The sequence below is a fragment of the Rana temporaria genome, chromosome 2 (assembly GCF_905171775.1).
Source record: "Rana temporaria chromosome 2, aRanTem1.1, whole genome shotgun sequence".
NCBI lineage: Eukaryota > Metazoa > Chordata > Amphibia > Anura > Ranidae > Rana > Rana temporaria.
Genome location: NC_053490.1, coordinates 33,448,000 through 33,473,366, shown reverse-complemented (window position 1 = coordinate 33,473,366; position 25,367 = coordinate 33,448,000). Strand labels below are relative to the sequence as shown.

The 25,367-nt window shown below is 45.9% G+C and overlaps 1 protein-coding gene and 1 pseudogene across 5 annotated transcripts in view; both read left to right on the top strand.

The window, feature by feature from the left end:
• Positions 1 to 25,367, top strand: part of GDPD5 (glycerophosphodiester phosphodiesterase domain containing 5) — a 352,873-nt gene that overhangs the window by 213,246 nt on the left and 114,260 nt on the right. The window lies entirely within an intron of this gene.
• Positions 21,061 to 21,190, top strand: LOC120929990 (annotated as a pseudogene).

The window sequence follows — 25,367 nt, the reverse complement described above, 5'->3', positions numbered from 1 at the left end:
TGGAGACCGACGTGTGCGTTCCCTCAATGGGCTCCTGGCAAGGGTTATTGCCCAACATCTGCTGCCCTTCAACATAGTTGACAGCAACCCCTTCAGGCAGATGTTGGAGCAGGCCCAACCCCAATGGCGTGTCCCCAGCCGCCATTTCTTTGCCAGGACTGGTGTCCCTGCCCTACACCAGCACATTGTGCAGAATGTAACCCTGTCGCTGGATCACGCTGTCAGCGACAGGGTTCATCTCACAATGGATGGCTGGACCAGCAGGCATGGGCAGGGGCGCTACATCAGCTTCACGGCCCATTGGGTTTCCCTCCGAGCCGTCGGTGAGGGATCGGCGGCAACCGATCTTGTGGTGCCGCCCCGGGGTGTCCAGGGGAGAACTGCTGGTCTCCCTCAAGCCACTGTCTCCGCAGCTGCTGAGCCTCCCAGCAAGCGCCCCCGTAGCTACTCAAGTGTGGGGCACGTGCGCTGTCAGGCCGTGCTCCAGCTTGTTAGTTTAGGGGACCGGAGACACACTGGAGAAGAAGTGCTGAAAGCACTTCAGGCTCAGGTCCAGAAGTGGCTGACACCCCGAAGGCTCCAGGCAGGTATGGTTGTCTGCGATAACGGCAGCAACCTACTCGCCGCCCTTAGTGCTGGCAGTCTGACCCACGTGCCCTGTCTGGCACATGTCCTCAACCTGGTGGTGCAGAAGTTCCTGCGCACTTATCCAGGGTTGAGTGACATTGTGGCAAAGGCGCGTAGGATTGCCAGCCACTTCAGGCGCACCGCTACCGCGTCCCTGTCCAAGTTGCAGCGGAAGTACAATCTGCCCCTTCACAGGCTGATTGTGGACAGTGTGACGCGGTGGAACTCCACCCTCCACATGCTGAAGAGGTTGTGGGAGCAGCAAAGGGCGGTGAGGGAGTACCTGATGGAACTAGGCACTGAGAGGGCTTCACCACAACTCCCTTTCATCGCCTGTGCGGAGTGGGGGCAGATAAACCAGGTCTGCCAAGTGTTGTCCTCCTTCGAGCAGGCGACCAAGATGGTCAGCAGTGAGCAAATCGGCCTCAATAGCGTGATGCCAATAGTGTTCATGCTGGAGAGGACACTAAATCGCCTGCTCGAAGCTGGGGAGAGTGCCTTGGTGGAGCAGGAGGAGTCAGCAATGCTCCACCGAGACCAGGGCCAGGACGAGGAGGAGGAGGATGATGATGAAGAGAAGGAGGAGGTGGTTGCTGGTGTCGTCCCGGAGTCAGGGCCTGGTCAGGAGGGAGAGCCGGTGTTGGGGGCACCGATAGTCCGGGGGTTGGGCATCTCTGAGTTTGACCAGCAGCGCCTCAGGGATGAAGAGTCTCACCTCATTCACCTGGCCAGCATTGAGGAGTCACAGCGGGCTGTGCTCTTCCCCATGGCTGCCCACATGCTGAGATGCCTCAGGAGGGACCCCCGGGTTAAGACCATCAAGACGAGGGATGATTTCTGGATGGCCACCCTTTTGGATCCCAGGTGCAAGGGGAAACTGGAGCAGTTCATCCCAGCCAGTCGGAGGCAGCACCGGATGGAGGAACTGCAGGCAGGCATTGTCAGACGGTTGGAGCAGGCAACTCCCCGGCCTCCAGTTGTCCCCCCTCATCTCACCCAGCAGGTGGCTGCACCCAGCAGCAGCCGAGCAGGGGACCTAATGGAAGAGATGAGGATGTTCTTCCAAACCGAGCGACCCAGTACCAGCACCAGCAGCAGTCACCACCAGCGGCTGGCCCACATGGTGGCAGACTACATGGCGTCCGTCGGTGCTTCTGACAGTATGAGCACCGACGACCCCATGGAGTACTGGGTTGCCAGATTGGACACCTGCCGCGAGCTCGCTCAGTATGCGCTGGAGTTATTGTCTTGCCCCCCCCTCCAGCGTACTATCTGAGCGGACATTCAGCGCGGCAGGTGGGGTGGTCACGGACAAGAGGACCCGTCTGTCCACAGACTCCGTGGACAGACTCACATTCATAAAGATGAATGAGTCCTGGATCGGCGGTGACTTTCTGGCACCCGTCGTCGGTTCAGGGCGCTGAAGGGTCCCTTGTCATGCATTCCCTGATAAAGCCCCGGACCTGATGTATTTACAGTGCTGAATATAACTATTTTAACATCAGAGAAAATCAATGTTAATATTTGGTACAGTAGGCTTTCTTTGCAATTACAGCGGTCAAACCTTTCTTGTAGTTTTACACCAGCTTTGCACACACTGGAGGAGGGATTTTGGCCCACTCCTCCACACAGATCTTCTCTACATCAGTCATGTTTCTGGGCTCTCGCTGAGAAACACGGAGTTTGAGCTCCCTCCAAAGATTCTCTATTGGGTTTAGGTCTGGAGACTGGCTAGGCCACGCCAGAACCTTGATATGCTCCTTACAGAGCCAATCCTTGATTATCCTGGCTGTGTGCTTTGGGTCATTGTCATGTTGGAAGACCCAGCCTCGACCCATCTTCAAAGCTCTAACTCAGGGAAGGAGGTTGTTGCCCAAAATCTCGCAATACATGGCCACGGTCATCCTCTCCTTAATACAGTGCAGTCACCCTGTCCCATGTGCAGAAAAACACCACCAAAGCATGATGCTACCACCCCCATGCTTCACATTAGGGATGGCGTTCTTGGCATGGTACTCATCATTATTCTTCCTCCGAACACGGTTAGTGAAATTATGATCAAAAAGTTATATTATAGTCTCATCTGACCACATGATTTTCTCCCATGACTCCTCTGGATCAGTCAAGACACCTATGTCAGCAGTTATTTCACACCCTATATACTCTTATTAATACTGCTGTTCATCATGGCACCTCCTGCCCAAGTGATATGACTCTGTATCAACTACTACTGTTAATACTACTACTGCTGCTTCTGCTGCTGCCCAGTCAAGACACCTATGTCAGCAGTTATTTGACACTCTATATACTCCTATTCCTACTGCTGTTCATCATGGCACCTCCTGCCCATGTGATATGACTCTGTATCAACTACTACTGTTAATACTACTACTGCTGCTTCTGCTGCCCAGTCAAGACACCTATGTCAGCAGTTATTTCACACCCTATATACTCTTATTAATACTGCTGTTCATCATGGCACCTCCTGCCCAAGTGATATGACTCTGTGTCAACTACTACTGTTAATACTACTACTGCTGCTTCTGCTGCCCAGTCAAGACACCTATGTCAGCAGTTATTTCACACCCTATATACTCTTATTAATACTGCTGTTCATCATGGCACCTCCTGCCCAAGTGATATGACTCTGTGTCAACTACTACTGTTAATACTACTACTGCTGCTTCTGCTGCTGCTGCTGCCCAGTCAAGACACCTATGTCAGCAGTTATTTGACACTCTATATACTCCTATTCCTACTGCTGTTCATCATGGCACCCCCTGCCCATGTGATATGACTCTGTATCAACTACTACTGTTAATACTACTACTGCTGCTTCTGCTGCTGCTGCTGCCCAGTCAAGACACCTATGTCAGCAGTTATTTGACACTCTATATACTCCTATTCCTACTGCTGTTCATCATGGCACCTCCTGCCCATGTGATATGACTCTGTGTCAACTACTACTGTTAATACTACTACTGCTGCTTCTGCTGCCCAGTCAAGACACCTATGTCAGCAGTTATTTCACACCCTATATACTCTTATTAATACTGCTGTTCATCATGGCACCTCCTGCCCAAGTGATATGACTCTGTGTCAACTACTACTGTTAATACTACTACTGCTGCTTCTGCTGCCCAGTCAAGACACCTATGTCAGCAGTTATTTCACACCCTATATACTCTTATTAATACTGCTGTTCATCATGGCACCTCCTGCCCAAGTGATATGACTCTGTATTAACTACTACTGCTAATACTACTACTGCTGCTTCTGCTGCCCAGTCAAGACACCTATGTCAGCAATTATTTCACACCCTATATACTCTTATTAAGACTGCTGTTCATCATGGCACCTCTTGCCCGAGTGATTTGACACTGTATTGTCAATGTCTACTACTACTATTACAGCTCAGTCAAGACACCTGTGTCCCAATTTTTTGGTACACTATTGACTACTATGACCACTACTGATGCTGTAAAGTATTCCCCAAGTGTTTTTATGCTATGTATTACTATTACCACTACTGCTTGTAAATCATGCCTGTGTGATACTTAGTGGGAATGCTTTAATAAGCATTCCCAGTATGGATACCCGTAAATGTATTAATCTTAATTAGTGTGAATGCTTTAATAAACATTTCCAGTATTGATATACGTAAATTTAGTAATCTTATTATTCCTTACGTTTTTTGGTTCTGCGTAACTTCGGCATACTTTCAGCTATTGAGACCATTCAACTGTAAAAATGTTCGTCTCGTTCAGCTAATGATGGGACTTCTTCAAGTTTTTTTCTACTTTTTACACTTTTATAAATTTTAAGCTTTTAGACCCTTTTTTTTAACATTGAAGTCAATGAGAACATCCTTTTCCCCTTTGAATTCACATGCCCTGCCAAAAGTTTCAGCTACTTCATACTTTCACTTACAGACACTGAAAAAACTTTAAAGCGGTCACAAAATATTTAGCTATCCGGCTATGACTTTTCAGATCGTTATCGTTTACAATTTTTTGGTGAAAACGCAATTTACGTTTTGCGAATTTTTCACAAAAATGCAATAGGTTATAATGTAATCCTATGGAGGGGATTTAGAGTCTGTCATGTGACCTTAACATTGGAGATCTTTGTAATTAAAAATATCTTTACAAAAAGGCGAAACAAATTGGTCTCACGCCCACAAGATCTACTTTTCATACACAATTTTTATATCAAAACGTAGCTATGCTTGTCTGGTTTATGGCAATGTGACCAATTCTGCGATACGTATTTTAGTTTTAGTTATTGGAGCAACAGCCAGAAATTATGTCTCATAGACTCTCATGTGAAATTATCTAAAAAATGTTGCTGCAGAACTCACAAAGACGCTCTTTTCTAAATCGCAGACATGGCCACATTTTTAAGTTTATCTACATAAATTTCATATCGATGCGTTTACAAGGGCCGTGTATTTCAAACGGTGTAGTCGTTGTATCAATTGCATGTACGTTTGAGGATTTATTAAGCTTTGTTTGGAGGCTTAAATCATGTATTAGATCTGTGAATTAAAAGCGTTTGTAATGTTATTTCTTTCCATAAATAACTTTCCTGACCTCAGTGCAATATTCCTCCTCACTGACCTGGGGGGGAGGGGAAACCTATTGAGGGGGGAGGGGCGACCAGGAAGTCAGCATACTCTATACTTTGCAGATAGAGAAAGAAGCTGTGTGTCCTAAAGATAGTGTAGTGGTTATGGTGAATGTCTTTGGCAAGGGGCTCACCAATTAAGCTATTCAGCATTCCCACTCGCATTTTCCTCAGGAAATGCATTGTCTAGTTATATTATATTTTAATACTCCTGCTGCTGCCTCCATGCTGAGTAAAGCTTCATGACCTCTCTGGCACAGCGGATCCACCAACAGCCTCCGCTACAAGCTACCAGACCGGATCTAAACAGCAAGTGTAACTATAACAATGAACCTTATGTTAAACCCTGTTTTGCGGCATTTATACTGCAACCATTGGGCTGTCTGCAAGAGCTCATCTGCATTCTCTCTCTTTCTTGCTCTCCCTCTCTCTCTCTTTGTATATATATATATATTGTTGCTTTTGTTATGTTCATTTTTCAACAGTTTATTTTGTGTTCGTCGTGTCTGTGTCGTGTGCTTTAGTTTGTCCTAGGTTAATGTTAAATAAAATAATAGTATAAAATGTTTTTGCTTATTATGAAGTTAAATGTGTTGATGTTGATTTGTTTGATGTGAAGTTAGATGTGTTGAAAAACCTACAACTCTATCTCAAAAAGAAATGAAACATTTCCAAAAAATAAGAATTTTTAATACAAAAATAAATTTAAATATAGCTATCAATGCGTTTCTGAATGCGGTGCAGTTCCGCAATATGACCCGATAGCTGCTGCTCTAGCAGAGCATTTTGTTGGGTGAGGTAGCTCATCTTCCGCTGGTTTTGCAGGATCCTCTGGTGGGTCTTTTCGATGAGTCTGTTCTGCCTCCTCAGATCTCTTGATGCTTTTAGGATATAATAAAAAAAGATTTGGATTTCAAATAACGTTACCAAATAAATAAAATATTTTTTTTTGCTTATTAATCAATCATTATCATGTGTATACACTTGTTATGTGTCTAACACATCCCGGGAGTGCAGAATTATTAGGCAAATGAGTATTTGGACCACATCATCCTCTTTATGCATGTTGTCTTACTCCAAGCTGTATAGGCTCGAAAGCCTACTACAGATTAGGCATATTAGGTAATGTACATCTCTGTAATGAGAAGGTGTGTGGTCTAATGACATCAACACTCTATATCAGGTGTGCATAATTATTAGTCAATTTCCTTTTCTTTGGCAAAATGGGCCAAAAGAAGGATTTGACAGACTCTGAAAAGTCCAAAAAAAAGAGATATCTAGCAGAGGGATGCAGCACTCTTAAAGTTGCAAAGCTTCTGAAGCGTGATCATCAAACAAAAGAAGCGTGTGGAAAAACAAAGGTGCAAAATAACTGCCCATGAACTGAGAAAAGTTAAGCGTGCAGCTGCCAAGATGCCACTTGCCACAAGATTGGCCATATTTCAGAGCTGCAACATCACTGGGGTGCCCAAAAGCACAAGGTGTGCAATACCCAGAGACATGGCCAAGGTAAGAAAGGCTGAAAGACGATGACCACTGAACAAGACACACAAGCTGCAACGTCAAGACTGTGCCAATCAATATCTCAAGAAAGATTTTTCTAAGGTTTTATGGACTGCTGAAATGAGAGAGTCTTGATGGGCCAGATGGAAGAGCCCGTGGCTGGATTGGTAAAGGGCAGGGAGCTCCAGTCCGACTCAGACGCCAGCAAGGTGGTGGTGGAGTACTGGTTTGGGCTGGTATCATCAAAGATGAGCTTGTGGGGCCTTTTCGGATTGAGGATGGAGTCAAGCTCAACTCCCAGTCCTACTGCCAGATTATGGAAGAGACCTTCTTCAAGCAGTGGTACAGGAAAAAGTCACCATCCTTCAAGAAAAACATGATTTTCATGCAGGACAATGCTCCATCACACGCGTCAAAGTACTCCACAGCGTGGCTGGCAAGAAAGGGTAAATAAAAAAAAGTAATGACATGGCCTCCTTGTTCACCTGATCTGAACCCCATTGAGAACCTGTGGTCCATCATCAAATGTGGGATTTACAAGGAGGGAAAACAGTACACCTCTCTGAACAGTGTCTGGGAGGCTGTGGTTGCTGCTGCACGCAATGTTGATGGTGAACAGATCAAAACACTGACAGAATCCATGGATGTCAGGCTTTTGAGTGTCCTTGCAAAGAAAGGTGGCTATATTGGTCACTGATTTGTTTTTGTTTTGTTTTTAAATGTCAGAAATGTGTATTTGTGAATGTTGAGATGTTATATTGGTTTCACTGTTATAAATAAATCATTGAAATGGGTATCTATTTATTTTTTGGTTAAGTTGCCTAATAATTCTGCACAGTAATAGTAGTCACCTGCACACACAGATATCCCCCGAAAATAACTAACACTAAAAACAAACTAAAAACTACTTCCAAAAAAATTCAGCTTTGATATTAATGAGTTTTTGGGGTTCATTGAGAACATGGTTGTTGTTCAATAATAAAATGAATCCTCAAAAATACAACTTGCCTAATAATTATGCACTACCTGTATACTTCTAGCATCAATACCATATTATGGTTCTACAATCTGACAGGTGCGCTTTATATGTTGTCCATTTTTATATCTACATTTTGTTGTTGAAATGTTATTAATCATTGTGCACATATTTACCTTCCTGAACGAGGCTCACAGGACCGCTCTCTTCCTCCTGCTCTTCTGCTTGAGAAGTTGGGGTGGTGGGGGGGGGAAGCTCCTCAGCTTGCTCCTCAACAGGAGCTGGGGTTGGGGAGTGGGAGGGCCCTGGCTGCTCCTCCTCATCCATCTCCTCCTCTGCCGCATCCTCCTCTGCCGCATCCTCCTCCTCCTCCTCATCGGCCTGGCGCCTTCTGCGCTTGGCGCGCACAACTGGCATTGGAGCTCCTATAATAACACAATGTTCATATATTATAAAAATGTTTTCTAATGACGTATGCAAATTCTGTGTACTCTGCTGTATTGTATATGAATACAAATTGATTTATATAGACAGTTAACCAATGGGACAATGTTATATTAAAGGGTCTTGTGGGCACTACAGGGGACTGAGCGTGAGCTGGGATGCCACCATGTTAAAATGAGCTGTTTTTGTCTCCTTTGTTTTGTTCAGACCATCTCATGTTAAAAAAAGGGCCTGATGGAGCACACGGGATTACTATAACAACCCCACTCCTAACACAGGAATTTAGTGGTAATCTATATATATAAACTCAACGTGTGTGTGTGCATAAATGTATGTATGTATGTATGTTCCAGCATCACGTACAAACGGCTAAAGATATTTATATGAAACTTGGCACACAGGTTACTTATATGTCAGCCACAAACATAGGATAGGTGGTTTAACCCTTACCCACCCCCACTTGCCATGGTCGGGGTTTTTCTTTAAAGTCCCATGCAAAGCAATGGGAAAAGTATGTTCCCACATAACTTCTGTGTTCCTGTCTGCTGTCCCATGTCTTTTTTCAACAGTACTATGAATACCTTGGCTGGTGGTGATATATGTTAGCACAACATGGCATCTTGGTTAACAACATCTGACCTTACATGAATTACATATGACCTTACATAACTGTCACCAAAGGAGCTGCAGTGGCTCCACGCGATTGCCACTGCACTGACAAGTGATTCACCTCTGCAGCTAGGGGTTCGGATCCCGCTCTCGGCTACCTGTGAATTGAGTTTGGTGGTCTCAGCCCCGCCCCTGGTGGGTGTGCTATGCGAGGTTGGGAGGACCCCCTCACCCCCGCCATTGCCAACCGGGGCATGGAGAAAGGTGGCAGATTGCCTCTGGGGGAGGCCTCCCAACTCCTGCAGGCCGGCTCCTCTCTCTTTCGAGTTCACGCACAAAATACACTTTTTAAAAAAAAAACATAACTGTCAACAATAACTTACCTGGATGATATTTAGCCCGAAGACGTCTGACCTGATCCATTTGGCGCCTCTTCAGGTCAGACCACTTCTTCACAATCGCATTGTGGTCGTGTTGGCCGCCAAAGTCAGCGATTAGGGCGCTGACCACAGCCCTTTTCTCTGGCTGCCTCCGCAGCTTATCGTATCCTGTTTCCAGGAACTTCTGCAAGATGAAGAACAAAGTATATTGTAATACTTCTGTTGACAGCCTTATGGATATATGACGTAAATGTATGCTATTCAACAATTGGAAGCATTCTCGCCTTATTAATCAATGACGGGGTAACATGACAGATTTTATATCCTGCCATTTCGGTCGCCACCTTTTTTGCATAAATATAGCAGCCATTATCATTTGCATAATTATGAATATATTAACAACACAGGATACACGTATAGGGGAGATATGCGTTGCTAACTCTTTTCCCTGTCAGGAGCCTAACGCCCCGGGGGGTCAGAGACGGGACCTTTTCGGAGGGCCACTGACGTATGTACCCGTCGCAGTTTTTTGTGATGTCACTCTTTAGGTGTGTGCACATTTTTCACTGCATCCGGGTGGAGTTTTTGGGTTGTGTTTTGCACGCCACAGGCTTTTCAACAGGAAAAAAACAGCTGGAGGCAGAATGGTTGCAAAACACTACGGGTTTGTTACCTAACTCTGGGTTTCAAGACCAGTCCACCTCCAGCTGTTGCAAAACTACTACTCCCATCAGCCACGGTCTGTCGGTGCATGCTAAGAATTTTACTTTTGCTGCATCTAGGGTGCCACAGTTTAGAGACCCGTGGATAAAGGCCTGAAAAATGGGGGCCTGCAGAACTTGCAATACTAGAAGTGCCAGCATTCCCAGGCATGCTGGAAGTTGTAGTTCTGCAACATCTAAAGGGCAATATGTATTCGAACGTCCTTGGGCCTTGAGGACACTGAAGTCAGGACGTTCGCATACGTCCTATGTCCAAAAAAATGTTAAATTCATTATGCTAAATAACAAGGAAAAGTGCCTAAATACACATTTGCCAACCAGGGTGTCTGCAGCTGTCCAGGCATGCTGGGACTTGTAGTTTTGTAAAAGCAGGAGACACATTTTTTGTGAAATACTAATATCTGATCATATATACTAACTTTTAAACTAGACTAAAATGCAGTTGAAGATAATGAAATAACAGTGGTCGAAATACTTACACAAATCAGCAAATTTTCCTCAGATACAGTGAAATTACTTCCACCCATCTTGCTCTGCGATTGCGTTGCGATCATAAAGTTGGAAACTGGCAAGGGTCCAGGAAATGGTCGCGTGTTGTTCGCGTGTTGATTGCGCTGCTTGGACCGAGATGGGTCCATATGGCTTCGGCTGTATGGACCACAGTAACTCTTTTCCCTGTCAGGAGCCTAACGCCCCGGGGGGTCAGAGACGGGACCTTTTCGGAGGACCACTGACGTATGCAACCGTCGCAGTTTTTTGTGATGTCACTCTTTAGGTGTGTGCAAATTTTTCCTTGCACCGGGTGGAGTTTTTGGGTTGTGTTTTGCACGCCACAGGCTTTTCAACAGGAAAAAAACAGCTGGAGGCAGAATGGTTGCAAAACACTACGGGTTTGTTACCTAACTCTGGGTTTCAAGACCAGTCCACCTCCAGCTGTTGCAAAACTACTACTCCCATCAGCCACGGTCTGTCAGTGCATGCTAAGAATTTTACTTTTGCTGCATCTAGGGTGCCACAGTTTAGAGACCCGTGCATAAAGGCCTGAAAAATGTGGGCCTGCAGAACTTACAATACTAGAAGTGCCAGCATTCCCAGTCATGCTGGAAGTTGTAGTTCTGCAACATCTAAAGGGCAATATGTATTCGAACGTCCTTGGGCCTTGAGGACACTGAAGTCAGGACGTTCGCATACGTCCTATGTCCAAAAAAATGTTAAATTCATTATGCTAAATAACAAGGAAAAGTGCCTAAATACACATTTGCCAACCAGGGTGTCTGCAGCTGTCCAGGCATGCTGGGACTTGTAGTTTTGTAAAAGCAGGAGACACATTTTTTGTGAAATACTAATATCTGATCATATATACTAACTTTTAAACTAGACTAAAATGCAGTTGAAGATGATGAAATAACGGTGGTCAAAATACTTACACAAATCAGCAACTTTTCCTCAGACTTAGTGAAATTGCTTCCAACCATGTTGCTGTGTGATTGCGCTGCGATCATAAGTTGGAAACTGGCAAGGCTCCAGGAAATGGTCGCGTGTTGTTCGCGCAATTGCGCATGCGCGATCGAAAAATCGCAATCGCAATATGTTTTTTGGTTAAAATATCATACATATTCGATTTCAGAGTGCTGCTACAGCAGTTTTCGAAATATCTGCAATCAATTTCGCATTCGCATTTTGTGAAATTGCGTTAAAATATCTCGAATATTCGATTTCAGAGTGAGCCAATCAGAGCGCTCCTCCAGCATTTCTCGAAATTGCGCAATAAATATCGCATTCGCATGTTGCGATATTTCGATAAAATATCAGGAATATTCTGAGCCAATCAGAGCGCTCCTCCAGCATATCTCGAAATTGCGCAATAAATATCGCATTCGCATGTTGCGATATTTCAATAAAATATCACGAATATTCTGAGCCAATCAGAGCGCTCCTCCAGCATATCTCGAAATTGCGCAATAAATATCGCATTCGCATGTTGCGATATTTCGATAAAATATCACGAATATTCTGAGCCAATCAGAGCGCTCCTCCAGCATATCTCGAAATTGCGCAATAAATATCGCATTCGCATGTTGCGATATTTCGATAAAATATCACGAATATTCTAAGCCAATCAGAGCGCTCCTACCGCAGTTATTAAAAAAATCGCAATTATTTTCGCATTCGCAATAGCGAAAAATCGCAATCAATTAATTTCGATAAAATATCACGAATATTCGAATTTAGCGAATATATCTCGAATATTCGAATATATATTCGAGATATATCGCGAAATCGAATATGGCATATTCTGCTCAACACTAATTCTCACGCAACACCTGCACCCCCGTCCACGGTGACTAGCAACAATGGTTAAAATGCGATACTCTGCAGAAACTATTTGGGGTCTGAGACAATTCGCAACAGTATTACCTGCCGTCACCAAAAAGGCCTTAAAAATAGATCAACTTTTGAGATTCGATCGTCGATCGATCATCAAAAATTTCAACCATTCAACAAAGCTCAAGCACATATCATGTGCTTTGATTAACACTAGATTGGCAGTAAAACACCGATCAGAAATCCACGATTTCTTACTACAAAACGATCTAGACTGCCTCTTTATTACAGAAAGTTGGCTTTCAGACGACTGCAACACCATTCTCGGAGAACTGGTGCCAGTAAATTATCGCATCTTAACGGAAAACAGAATAGGGCAAAGAGGAGGAGGCCTTGCAGTGATTCATAAGTCTCATATTGCAATCACTAAACCGGTCCTTCAAAATCCTCTACCGTTTATGGAAACCCTTACGCTTCAACTTCAAACTAACTCCCAGGAGACCGTTCACATTCTCCTCTGCTATAGGCCACCTGGGCCCAAATCGCAGTTGTTACCATCATTAACGGAGTTCATATCCACTTACTCCCTTAACAGCAATCATCTTTTGCTGCTCGGGGATTTCAATCTGTGGGCCAACTCCTCACAGGATCCCATCGCGGATGCCTGCATCGACCACCTGGAAGGGTTAGGACTACAGCAACTTATATGCGGACCCACGCATGCTTCAGGTCACACACTCGACCTAATTTTCAGACAAAATCTGAAAATAAACATTTTGGGTAATGAACCTTTGCCATGGACAGACCACCATGCAATTAGCTTCACAATTCCCAAAATTCCACTAGTTATAAAAGCACCCAAGCCGGTGACAATACACTGGGCTAGATCTCAGAAGAAGCTCCACTCGGAACTCTTCAAATCTACCCTGGGAAACCGAATTGGGGCTATTCCTCCTCAGCTAGCAGCCTCAGATACACTGGACGCCATAAATGCAGCTCTGCTACAGTCAGCCGACTTAGCAGCACCAAAGCGCAAAGTCTGCATCCGGGAAAAAAAGTCCAGTTGGTTCAATAACCAGCTGTCGCTACTGAAGCAAGAGCGCAGAAGGGCGGAAGCCGCCTGGAAAAGAAGCCCTTCAGAAGACCGCCTCAACATCTACAAAGCAATAACAACACGATATCACAAAGAAATCTTCAAAGCCAAAAAACATCACTTTTCCATGGTGATTAACAGCGCCATGAATCGCCCACGAGAACTCTTCAGGATGGTCACCCAGACCATGAATCCGGGATGTCTTGAAGTCCCCACTTCAGACTCCCAAGAGTTCTGTAATGAACTATCGGATTTCTTCATCAACAAAATTGAAAGAATTCGGGTAAGTATTCTGCAAAACAATACTCCGCTCAGCCCCCTCTTCAATCAACTACAAAACACCGACAGAAATCCTCTACAATCAACTAAGTTCATTCTGGAACCAATCTCCGTCAATACCACCAAAAATATCATTGGTGCGTTGCGGAACAGCACAGCACCCAATGACATCATTCCCACCAAGCTACTGAAGGAATGTGCCGACATCCTGGCACCTCCAATCACACAGCTTATACATCAGTCATTTAAGGAAGGCATAGTGCCTTCCCTGCTGAAAGAGGGCACAATCCAGCCCATCTTGAAAAAAACTAATTTGGATCCCATGGACCCAACTCACCGCCGTCCCATAACAGGTCTAAATGTTCTCTCCAAAATAATGGAGAAAGTGGTGGTACAACAGCTGCAACAGCATCTGGATACCCACAACCTACTTGATCCATTTCAATCCGGTTTCCGTCCCGGACACGGGACGGAAACGGCCTTACTGAAAATATGGGACGATGCGCTCGAGGCCGCAGACGAAGGAGAATCTTGTCTCCTGGTTCTGCTGGACCTAAGCGCAGCCTTCGACACAGTAGACCATAAATTGTTACTGAGACGACTAGCAGAAGTCGCCAGAGTCGCAGAAGATGCTTTACCATGGTTTTCCTCTTTTCTTGGAAACCGATCACAAACAGTGAAACTGGGATCTTTCACGTCGGAAAAACGCACGGTGCCATGTGGGGTCCCCCAAGGATCCCCCCTATCACCGGTGCTGTTCAACATCTATCTTTGTCCTCTCTTTGATATTATCAGTAGCCAAGAACTACTCTATCACTCTTATGCAGACGACACGCAACTGTATTTTCGCATCTGCAACAAAAAGGATCATCATCTCAGATTAGAGAAATGTCTCACTTCAATAGAAAACTGGATGACTAAGAGTTATCTTAAACTCAATAGCTCTAAAACAGAACTTTTTATGTTTCACGCCAGTCGGAAGAGTCAACTGGCAACAAACTGGACACCATCGCCCATTCTGGGACAAATCATCTCCCCTAGCTCCAAAGTCAAAAGTCTAGGAGTCACTTTTGACACCTTCATGACAATGGACGCACAAATAGGGTCAGTAGTCAGCGGATCGCACCATTTGATGCGCCTACTACGCAGACTTATTCCATTTATCCCCAAAGAAGACGTAGCAGTCGTGGTGGGAACAATTGTGAATTCCAGACTGGACTATGCAAATGCCCTTTACCTCGGGCTCCCTAAGTACCAAATCGCTCGTCTACAAGTCGTACAGAATACGGCCGCAAGACTTGTGACTGGGAAAAAATCATGGGAATCAATCTCGCCTTCACTGAGATCCCTTCACTGGTTGCCAGTGAAAGACAGAATTGCATTCAAAGCACTCTGCCTGACACATAAGTGCATCCATGGGAAGGCTCCAAGATATCTATGCGACAAGATCAAACCTCACAATTCCAACCGCATTCTGCGAACCACCGACCAAAATCTGGTCAAGGTTCCAAAAACCAAATACAAATCCAAAGGAGAAAGAAGGTTTGCTTTCCAAGGTCCCAGGCTATGGAATGCTTTACCAACCAGCATTCGGTTGGAGCTAAACCACCTGTCTTTCAGAAAGCAGATCAAAACCCTGCTCTTCTGATGGCATGAGACACGAACAACCAGCGCCCAGAGGCGATTCAGTTCGCATGTGCCGCGCTATATAAGTTTTTCATTCATTCATTCATTCAAAGCCAAACGGCGACGTCAGGCCTATACTGGACCTAAAGTCATTAAACCGCTTTTTAAGAGTCCGGTCCTTTCGAATGGAGTCCATTCGCTCGGTGGTGGCCGCCCTTCAAGGAAGGGAGTTCTTGGCCTCCATCGATATAAAGGACGCGTACCTGCACGTTCCGATTTTCCCAGGCCATTACAGGTTTCTGCGTTTTGCCCTAAACTATCGGCATTATCAGTTCGTGGCCCTTCCGTTCGGACTAGCCACGGCCCCTCGGGTTTTTACGAAAATCCTGGCCCCTGTGTTGGCCATCCTAAGGGAACAGGGCATTCTGGTCATGGCCTACTTAGACGATCTTCTGGTAGTCGACCACTCAGCGGCCGGCTTAAATCAGGCAGTGTTGCTAGTAGTAAACTGCCTAGAGTCCCTGGGTTGGGTTCTAAACCGGGACAAATCGGCCTTACAGCCCACAAGAAGGTTGGAGTATCTAGGTCTAATTTTAGATACAAGACGACAACGGATCTTCCTGCCCCAGTCCAAAGTAGACTCGATAAGGGAATTAATCCAGGTAGTCTTAAGCAGCACAAGGCCATCTATACGCCTCTGCATGCGCCTGTTGGGAAAGCTAGTGGCCACCTTCGAGGCAGTGCCCTATGCCCAGATCCATTCTCGAAGGCTACAGAGAGCAATTCTCACGGTCTGGGACAAAAGACTCCAGGCCTTGGATCTTCCCATTTCCCTTCCCTATGCGGTAAGGCAGAGTCTGTGTTGGTGGCTAGTCACAAAAAATCTTCTGAAAGGAAGATCGTTCAGTCCCCCCTCTTGGAGGATAGTAACCACGGATGCCAGCCTATCGGGCTGGGGTGCAGTCCTAGACGATTTAACCCTACAGGGGAAATGGTCAAGGGCAGAATCAGCCCTACCCATAAATGTCTTAGAGATCCGAGCAGCTCGGTTGGCTCTTTTGGGCTGGACGGAGATTCTGCAGGGCTCCCCAGTAAGGGTACAATCCGACAATGCCACTGCCGTGGCTTATATAAACCACCAGGGCGGCACCAGGAGTCAGGCAGCCCAGAGGGAGGTAGATCGGATCTTTTCATGGGCAGAAGCCCATGTCCCCTGCATCTCAGCTATCTTTATCCCCGGGGTGGACAATTTGCAGGCGGACTTCCTCAGCCGCCAACAGATGTCCCTAGGGGAGTGGTCCCTCCACCCCGAAGTGTTCCAGGACATTTGCCGGAAGTGGGGTACTCCGGAGGTGGACGTTATGGCGTCCAGATTCAATGCCAAAGTAGCAAAGTTTGTCTCTCGAACGAGGGATCCATTGGCCTGCGGGACGGATGCCTTGGTGTGCCCTTGGCATCAGTTTGCGCTAATCTATGCCTTCCCTCCAATACGGATGCTACCCCGTCTTCTTCACAGAATTCAAAGGGAACGTAAGCCAGCGATTCTAGTGGCCCCGAAGACCTTGGTACTCCTTGATAAAAAGGATGACGGTAGAGGAGCCTTGGGTCCTCCCTCTACGTCCGGACCTCCTCTCACAAGGGCCATTCTACCATCCTGCCTTACAGGCCCTAAATTTAACGGCCTGGCGGCTGAGTCCCTGATTCTCAGAAACAGAGGCCTTTCAGGGCAGGTCATTTCCACCCTTATAAGCGCAAGGAAACCAGTTTCCAGGTTAATATACTATAGGGTGTGGAAGGCCTATATTACCTGGTGTGAGACCAGGAAATGGGATCCCCGCAAATATACCATTGGGAGAATCCTGGAGTTTTTACAATTGGGAGTGGAAAAAGGTTTGGCGGTCAGCACAATCAAGGGGCAGGTGTCTGCCTTGTCGGTCTTCTTCCAGAGACCTTTGGCTGCCCATTCTTTAATGAAATCCTTTTTACAAGGTGTCATTCGGGTGAATCCCCCGATTAAAGCTCCCCTGTATCCTTGGGATCTAAATTTGGTTCTATCGGCCTTGCAAAGGCAGCCTTTTGAGCCCTTGTCCGCGATCCCTTTGGTCCTTTTGACTAGGAAACTAGTGTTTCTGGTGGCCATGGCATCCGCCAGAAGAGTGTCGGAGTTGGCAGCCTTGTCATGTAAGGCACCTTATTTATTACTGCATAAGGACAGGGTCGTTTTGCGGCCGCTTCCGTCCTTCCTGCCTAAGGTGGTGTCTAATTTTCACCTTAATCAAGATGCGATTCTTCCATCATTTTTTCCAAAGCCTTCTTCTAAGGAAGAGAGGTTACTACATTCCTTGGATGTAGTTAGAGCTGTAAAGATTTACTTGGAAGCTACAGCCCAGATTCGTAAGACTGACGTCTTATTCATTCTGCCAGAAGGGCCCAAGAAGGGCCAGGCAGCGTCTAAAGCCACTATTTCTAAGTGGATTAGGCAGACAATTATACAGGCCTATGGCCTGAAGGGGAAAAGTCCACCCTTATCGGTTAAGGCTCATTCCACTAGAGCTGTGAGTGCCTCTTGGGCAGCGTATCACCAGGTCCCTATGGCTCAGGTCTGCAGGGCAGCGACCTGGTCGTCTGTCCACACATTTGCAAAGTTTTATCAAATGGACGTTAGGAGGAACGCTGATTCAGCTTTTGGGCAGGCGGTCCTCCAGGCCGCAATTTAACCTCCTCCTGTCCGGTGGCACCTCCTGTTTGTTTTTTTCTGGTTGTCTCCCTCCCCTCATGGAGCATTGCTTGGGGACATCCCATATGTAATGGCTATGCTGCTCTGTGTCCCGTGATGTACGATAAAGAAAAAGGGATTTTTAATAACAGCTTACCTGAAAAATCCTTTTCTTGTAGTACATCACGGGACACAGAGCTCCCACCCCTCTTATGGGGAATTTTGGGATGCATATTGCTTGCTACAAAACTGAGGTACTCCCACTATGGGTGGGGGTTATATAGGGAGGGAACTTCCTGTCGGAGAGTGCCAGTGTCCATCACCTGAAGGTACACTATATAACATATGTAATGGCTATGCTGCTCTGTGTCCCGTGATGTACTACAAGAAAAGGATTTTTCAGGTAAGCTGTTATTAAAAATCCCTTTTTTTTACTTTTTGCTATAATAAATATCCCCCAAAAACATATATAACATTTTTTTTTCCCTCAGTTTAGGCCGATACGTATTCTTCTACCTATTTTTGGTAAAAAAAATCGCAATAATCGTTTATCGGTTGGTTTGCGCAAAATTTATAGTGTTTACAAAATAGGGGATAGTTTTTTTGCATTTTTATTTATTTTTATTTTTTTACTACTAATGGCGGCGATCAGCGATTTTTTTCGTGACTGCGACATTATGGCGGACACTTCGGACAATTTTGACACATTTTTGGGACAATTGTCATTTTCACAGCAAAAAATGCATTTAAATTGCATTGTTTATTGTGAAAATGACAGTTGGTTTGGGAGTTAAACACAGGGGGCGCTGTAACATTTAGGGATCACTGTGTATGTGTTTACTAGTGTAGGGGGGTGTGGCTGTAGGAATGACGTCATCGATCGTGTCTTCCCTATAAAGGGAATGACGCGATCGATGCGCCGACACAGTGAAGCACGGGGAAGCCGTGTTTACACACGGCTCTCCCCGTTCTTCAGCTCCGGGGAGCGATCGCGACGGAGCGGCTATAAACGAATAGCCGCGCCGTCGTCCCGGATCGCTCCTGAAGCCACGGGTACCGCCCCCGATCGGACCCACGTCAAGCAGAGGACGTATATATACGTGGATGTGCCTGCCTGTGCCATTCTGCTGACGTATATGTACATGAGGCGGTCCTTAAGTGGTTAAAGGGTCACTAAGGCCCCTTTCAGACTGGGGCGGGAGCTGCGGTGGCGGTATAACGCCGCTAAAAATAGCGGCGCTATACCGCCGGGATTGCCGTGGAAATCAGCCGCTAGCGGTGCGGTATTAACCCCCGCTAGCGGCCGATAAAGGGTTAATACCGCCCGCAATGCGCCTATATAGAGGCGCATTGCGGGCGGTATTGCCGCGGTTCCCATTGTTTTCAATGGGAAGGAGCGGTGAAGGAGCGGTATACACGCCGCTCCTCTCACCGCTCCAAAGATGCTGCTGACGGGAGATTTTTTTGTCTCCCGCCAGCGCATCGCCTCAGTGTGAAAGCCCTTCGGCTTTCACATTGAGGTAGCTGGGCAGGAGTTTTTCAGGTGGGATAGCAGCGCTATTTTTAGCGCTTTACCGCCTGAAAAACTCCTCAATGTGAAAGGGGCCTAAAGGAAAACATTTTATTTTTTTTGCTGAAATGACTGTTTACAGGGTATAGAGACATAAACGTTAACTGATTCATTTTAAAAATGATTACAAATAGATAAAAATCAATCCTATAATGTGCCTGCAGGTTAGTTTCACTTTTAAACTGGTTTCATGTTCCTGTGAACTAGAGAGACACACAGAACAAAAACAAACAAATCCAGGGCAGTGTTTTGTTTTTAAAATGAATCTGATTGGTTCTGTTAAGTTTTAGACACACAGTAATGACAGCTTAGACCTACAGGGAAAAGCTCCCAGTACTGTGGTTATAAGGAGCCAGACAACCAGGAAGTGTGGAGATCACAGCAGAATCACAGCAACTTCAAAGCAAAAACGAACAATAAGGACATAAAACCAGGACTGCAGTAAGGTAAAGGAAGCTATTTAGCAAAAAAAAAAAAAAATTCCTTTAGTGATCCTTTAAGTTGTTTTTTTTTTATTTAATTTTGCACTCTGGTTTAGTTTTGCATGCTGGTAATGGCACCTTAAAGTAATATTAATATTGAAAAACTGGTGCGCACCCCTGCACGCTGGGCATAGCGCACCCCTGCACTATAAATACCTAAATTTGACCTGGTATTGTCTTCTTGCAGAGCTCAGACTAGGGAAGGAAGAAGGAGCAATTGTTGGTAAAATCTGAGGGCGAAGAGATGAGCTCATTCTTATTTATTTTCTTTCACTGCCCAGTCAGTCTGGGAAGGGAAAGAGCCTTTAAAGTGGGTTAAAAAAAACACCTGCAAAACAAAGGCGTAATGATCTAGTATGCATAGCATACTAGCTCATTATGTAATACCTCTGTGATTGGCTGGAGCCACGATGATGGCACTCCAGCGCATGCGTGCAGGAGCCGCCAGTCATGGCACGATCTCCTTTTGAAACGGCACGATCAGCGTTTCTAAAGTGCACCTGCACCGTTGTCTACGGCGCAAGTGCCATAGACATAGGCGCCTGTTATTGTAAATATCTCCTAAAAAGTGGAGGTTTAGGAGATATTTCGAGCACCTACAGGGAAGCCTTAATCTAGGCTTACCGGTAGGCAAAAGTGGTTGTAAAGGGTTTACAGCCACTTTAAAGCTGAGCTCCAGTCTTTAAAAAAAAAAAACCTCAGTGATAGTGCTTATGCAATCGTTTGTGTTCCTTGTAAATCCAATGCGAGTCCCTGTCGCCTCTCGATCCTGTAAGCATTCATCATCATTGTGGGCATCTGAAGCCTGGTTGGACTTTCTTCTGGGATACGGTGCAGCTGGCTACCTAGCATACACCCCCCGATCTTCTGTGTAGTGTGAAGAAAGTGAGGAGCGCTCGCACGGTGTAGAGGGTGCCCCTTCACTCCTGAGACTATTGACACATCTATCCCAGGAGCCAACAGGCAGGTGGGTGGCTCCAAGCAAGATCTCACCTTGTAGCGTTTTAAGAAGTTGACAGCTGTGAATCTGAGGACTGTGTGGACAAATTCAAATCCTTTTGGCAGGTAGATGACTCCCATATACTGCTTCTCGGCCTTTTGGCTACGATCAAGTGTAGTATCTGTTCTTGTCAATTACTAGTGGAGGCGCTGTGCTACTGTCACTAGCCTGCAATGGGTGGGTTAGGGGTGACTGTGGCTATGCAAACCACTGGTGTAATGGTAATCTGGATAGTTAGTATTGGGGAGAGACAAAACGGGACCGCTCGACGAAGTGAGGGCCGTTAATAGGTCTCCTCTACAGAAAACCGGAAGGGTTATCTCCTGATGGGGATGGAGAGGCACTGGTCTGGCCAAAGGCCGGGTCCTGAAAAAAGCCTGTGGTGTATGTGCCCCTGAAATGGCAGTCCAGGGGTGCCCTAATTGCTCACTGTATGTGGGCACTTTGAGTTTTACTGGCACCTTGGCCACTGCATCATCGCAAATTTTCCCGCACCTGCCTCTTGGGTCGGACCTTTTGGCCAGGACCAGAGACATTTTTATTCCTGGCCTTAGGGCTGGCTATTGAACCAATAACAATTGCACTTTCTCCACTTCCCCTTTCCCTGCCTTTGTCGTGTTTATCACTTTTTGTCTTTTTCCTTTTTTTTGGTTGTTTGGTATTGTACACGTTTGACGAGTAGGGTGTAGGTCCTCGGCCCTGCCCTGAAAGTCTTGGGAGGGGGTGGACATAGCCTTCTGGCTAATTTAGCCCTCTCTCATGGGATCTCCCTTTGGGGGAGCCCCACCTAAGACTTGGGTTGGTCTGGTTCGTCAGACCTCCCAGAGAAATGGGTCTATCTGGTTTCGGCCAGATGGACCATGTGAAGTACCCCAGTCCCCGTCTGGAGCCCAACGCCCCGGGGGATCAGGGCAAGGGTCCCTTCTCTTCAGAGGCGGACCATGTGTATTCCCTTGTGCACATTTTTGTGTCACTTTTTTGGTGTGCACTTGTTTGTGCATCGGGTGCAGTCTGAGTGTGTTTTTTTTTTTTGTTTATGGTAAATACACCAGGTTCTTGCATGTTCAAGTGAGATTCCAAAAATTATTTCTTGCCAGCATGTGTTGCTGTGGCTGGAGCTTACACAAGGCTGCACACCGTCTCCCCACCCCATTAGATGGCACTAGACCAAGCAACAGGGCTGTCACATGCACCTTGCCATGGTTCCATACTGGAACCAGGGAACCACCTGCCTTCCATTCCCATAGGCCAGGGTTTGACAAATTTGCTTGGAATCTAGGAGCCAGCTAAAAAAGTTAGGAGCCAGAAAACGCACCCCGTCCCGACGAGCTTGCGCACAGAAGCGAACACATACGTGAGCAGCGCCCGCATATGTAAACGGTGTTCAAACCACACATGTGAGGTATCGCCGCGATTGGTAGAGCGAGAGCAATAATTCTAGCCCTAGACCTCTGTAACTCAAACCATGCAACCTGTAGATTTTTTTAAACGGCGCCTATGAAGATTTTAAAGGGTAAAAGTTTGTCGGCATTCCACGAGCGGATGCAATTTTGAAGCGTGACATGTTGGGTATGAATTTACTCGGCGTAACATTATCTTTCATAATATTAAAAAAAATGGGGATAACTTTACTGTTTTTTTTTTAATTAAAAAAAGTGTAATTTTTTCCCCAAAAAAGTGCACTTGTAAGACCGCTGCGCAAATACGGCGTGACAGAAAGTATTGCAACGATCGCCATTTTTTTCTCTAGGGTGTTAGGATAAAAAATATATATAATTTTTGGGGGTTCTAATTAGAGGGAAGAAGATGGCAGTGAAAATAGTGAAAAATTACATTAGAATTGCTGTTTAACTTGTAATGCTTAACATGTAATACCAACGGCCACCACCAGATGGCGCCAGCTCACACAAGGAAGAGCTGGGGACTTTTTTTGCCCACCTTCCAAGCCAAGTCGTCAGGAGGCTATTTCTAGTCGCCATGGCGACCGGGATTTGTCGAGCCCTGCCATAGGTTCACATTCGGTGTCAAGAAAAAAAAAAACACCCCCAGGAATTTACCAAGTGTAGGAGATAAATGTATAGCGCTTCCCCCACAGAGGCTGCTGGTGACTGGTTCCCCTATCCCTGCACAGCCAAACAACAAGCATTTTTCACTTCCATCTGGACATAAGAAAACAGTCTCTGAGCTTGGTTTGGTTTTATTAGAGGTGGTAACTTGGATGGGTATAAAGGTTATGGGATGCCCAACTTAACTGAATCATTGCATGGGAACGACTTCCTGTGTACAAAATCCTAGATTGTTCTCCCTCCTTAGTGATTAAAGATCAAAAGCAAAAGTCCATTGAGGACTTGGAGCTCTCAGTCCCCTCTAGAAAATAGCACAGTGTAATGTAAGCTGCATACAGGAGCCTCTCCTCTCCTCTGTAGAAACTTCTCCCAGCCCTCCTGCCTGCTACTTCACCATCCCACCTGGCTGCTCCAAAGGTCTCCCAGGGTAAGGGATAGGAAGGGTTCAGGAGCGCTGACCTCCTGAAAGCTTGCTACATATGGCAGTTTCTCCCCTTTCTTGGTGTGCGGATGTATTCACACTGTGCTTTCTCCCTGCTGCTCCTTGGGCAAGGTTCCTTCTCAAACTAAGATGCTGATAGGATCTTCACGAGCCTAGCCTGGTAACAGACTCCCCCCCCCCCCCCCCCCAGACACAGGGGTCTCCTCCTAGGCTACCAACAGTCTCCTTCACACTACATATTCCACCAGACTCCCTGCTAGCATGGCTCCACCATATTTAAGGGTTGGCCTGGCCACCCTTCCAGAATATTTTGCCTGGAGATTGGCCAAGTTCCCTTAAGTATGCAGATCAGCCCTCCTGGCCTCCACCCACTAACTTTTAGAAGTTTCTCCAAACTTTCAGATCCAGGGTGAGGAACCAGTTTACTGCCTCTGTGGAGCCATCCAACCTGACCTGCAGTAACCTTACCCAATTCCTGACTCACAAACTAACCATGAGTCATACTTAAATTTGCCTGCACTAATACTAGTAGCACAGTAGAGGGTACTACAAGTGTTTGGGTTTAAATAAGTCTCACTCAATGGGTACATTTTTTCCTTTTTTTTTTTTTTTTTCTTTCTGAGAGGTGTGTTCTTTTAACATCCAACAGGGATCGGAGTGCTCTACTTAATGTATTATTGTATGTCAGGTACATTGTGTCTAATTCATGAAAGAGCAGATTTATGTCTCCCTAGGGGGAAAGTGGAACTCCAGGCAGTGGAATGGCTCAGTTATTTATCAAACTGTGTCTTGTTTTCTGCCTCACTTTACCCGCTATCCTTCACGTCTGCTAGGAGAATAATGATGCTAAAGTGAAGGGATCGCTTGTCAAAACAATATAGCCCATAACAGGAGAGAGAGAGATTCATGGACTTTAGCTGGAGACTTGGTTAGTGGGAATTACATGAACTGACAAAGTGACTAGAACAGCACAAAGTAGTTTTGCCCACGTCAGCTTTTCTGTATGCATGTGGACTGGGCTGATTTGATAAAGGTGTGTGTGTGTGTGTGTGTATGTATGTATGTATATAATATATATATATATATATATATATATATATATATATATATATATATATATATATATATATATATTGCCTTAAAGTATTCATAACCCTTGAAATTTTCCATGTTTTATCATGAAACAACCAAAAATGTAAATGTATAGGGGTGAAGGTACAGAAAACTGTGGCTGATGGGGAGGGGTGAAGGTACAGAAAACTGTGGCTGACGGGAGGGGTGAAGGTACAGAAAACTGTGGCTGGCGGGAGGGGTGAAGGTACAGAAAACTGGTGGCTGATGGGGAGGGGTGAAGGTACAGAAAACTGTGGCTGGCGGGAGGGGTGAAGGTACAGAAAACTGTGGCTGACGGGAGGGGTGAAGGTACAGAAAACTGTGGCTGATGGGGAGGGGTGAAGGTACAGAAAACTGTGGCTGATGGGGAGGGGTGAAGGTACAGAAAACTGTGGCTGATGGGGAGGGGTGAAGGTACAGAAAACTGTGGCTGACGGGAGGGGTGAAGGTACAGAAAACTGTGGCTGATGGGGAGGGGTGAAGGTACAGAAAACTGTGGCTGATGGGGAGGGGTGAAGGTACAGAAAACTGTGGCTGATGGGGAGGGGTGAAGGTACAGAAAACTGTGGCTGATGGGGAGGGGTGAAGGTACAGAAAACTGTGGCTGACGGGAGGGGGGAAGGTACAGAAATGATGATGATCTGAGAAATGAAGGTGCATAAATTTGGGTCTGTTTTGAAGTCTGAAGGTGAAAAAACTAGCGCACTATGATGTGCTGTTCCCTGGCACGAAAGTTGTTCAATGGTTGTAATGATGGCACACTGTGTG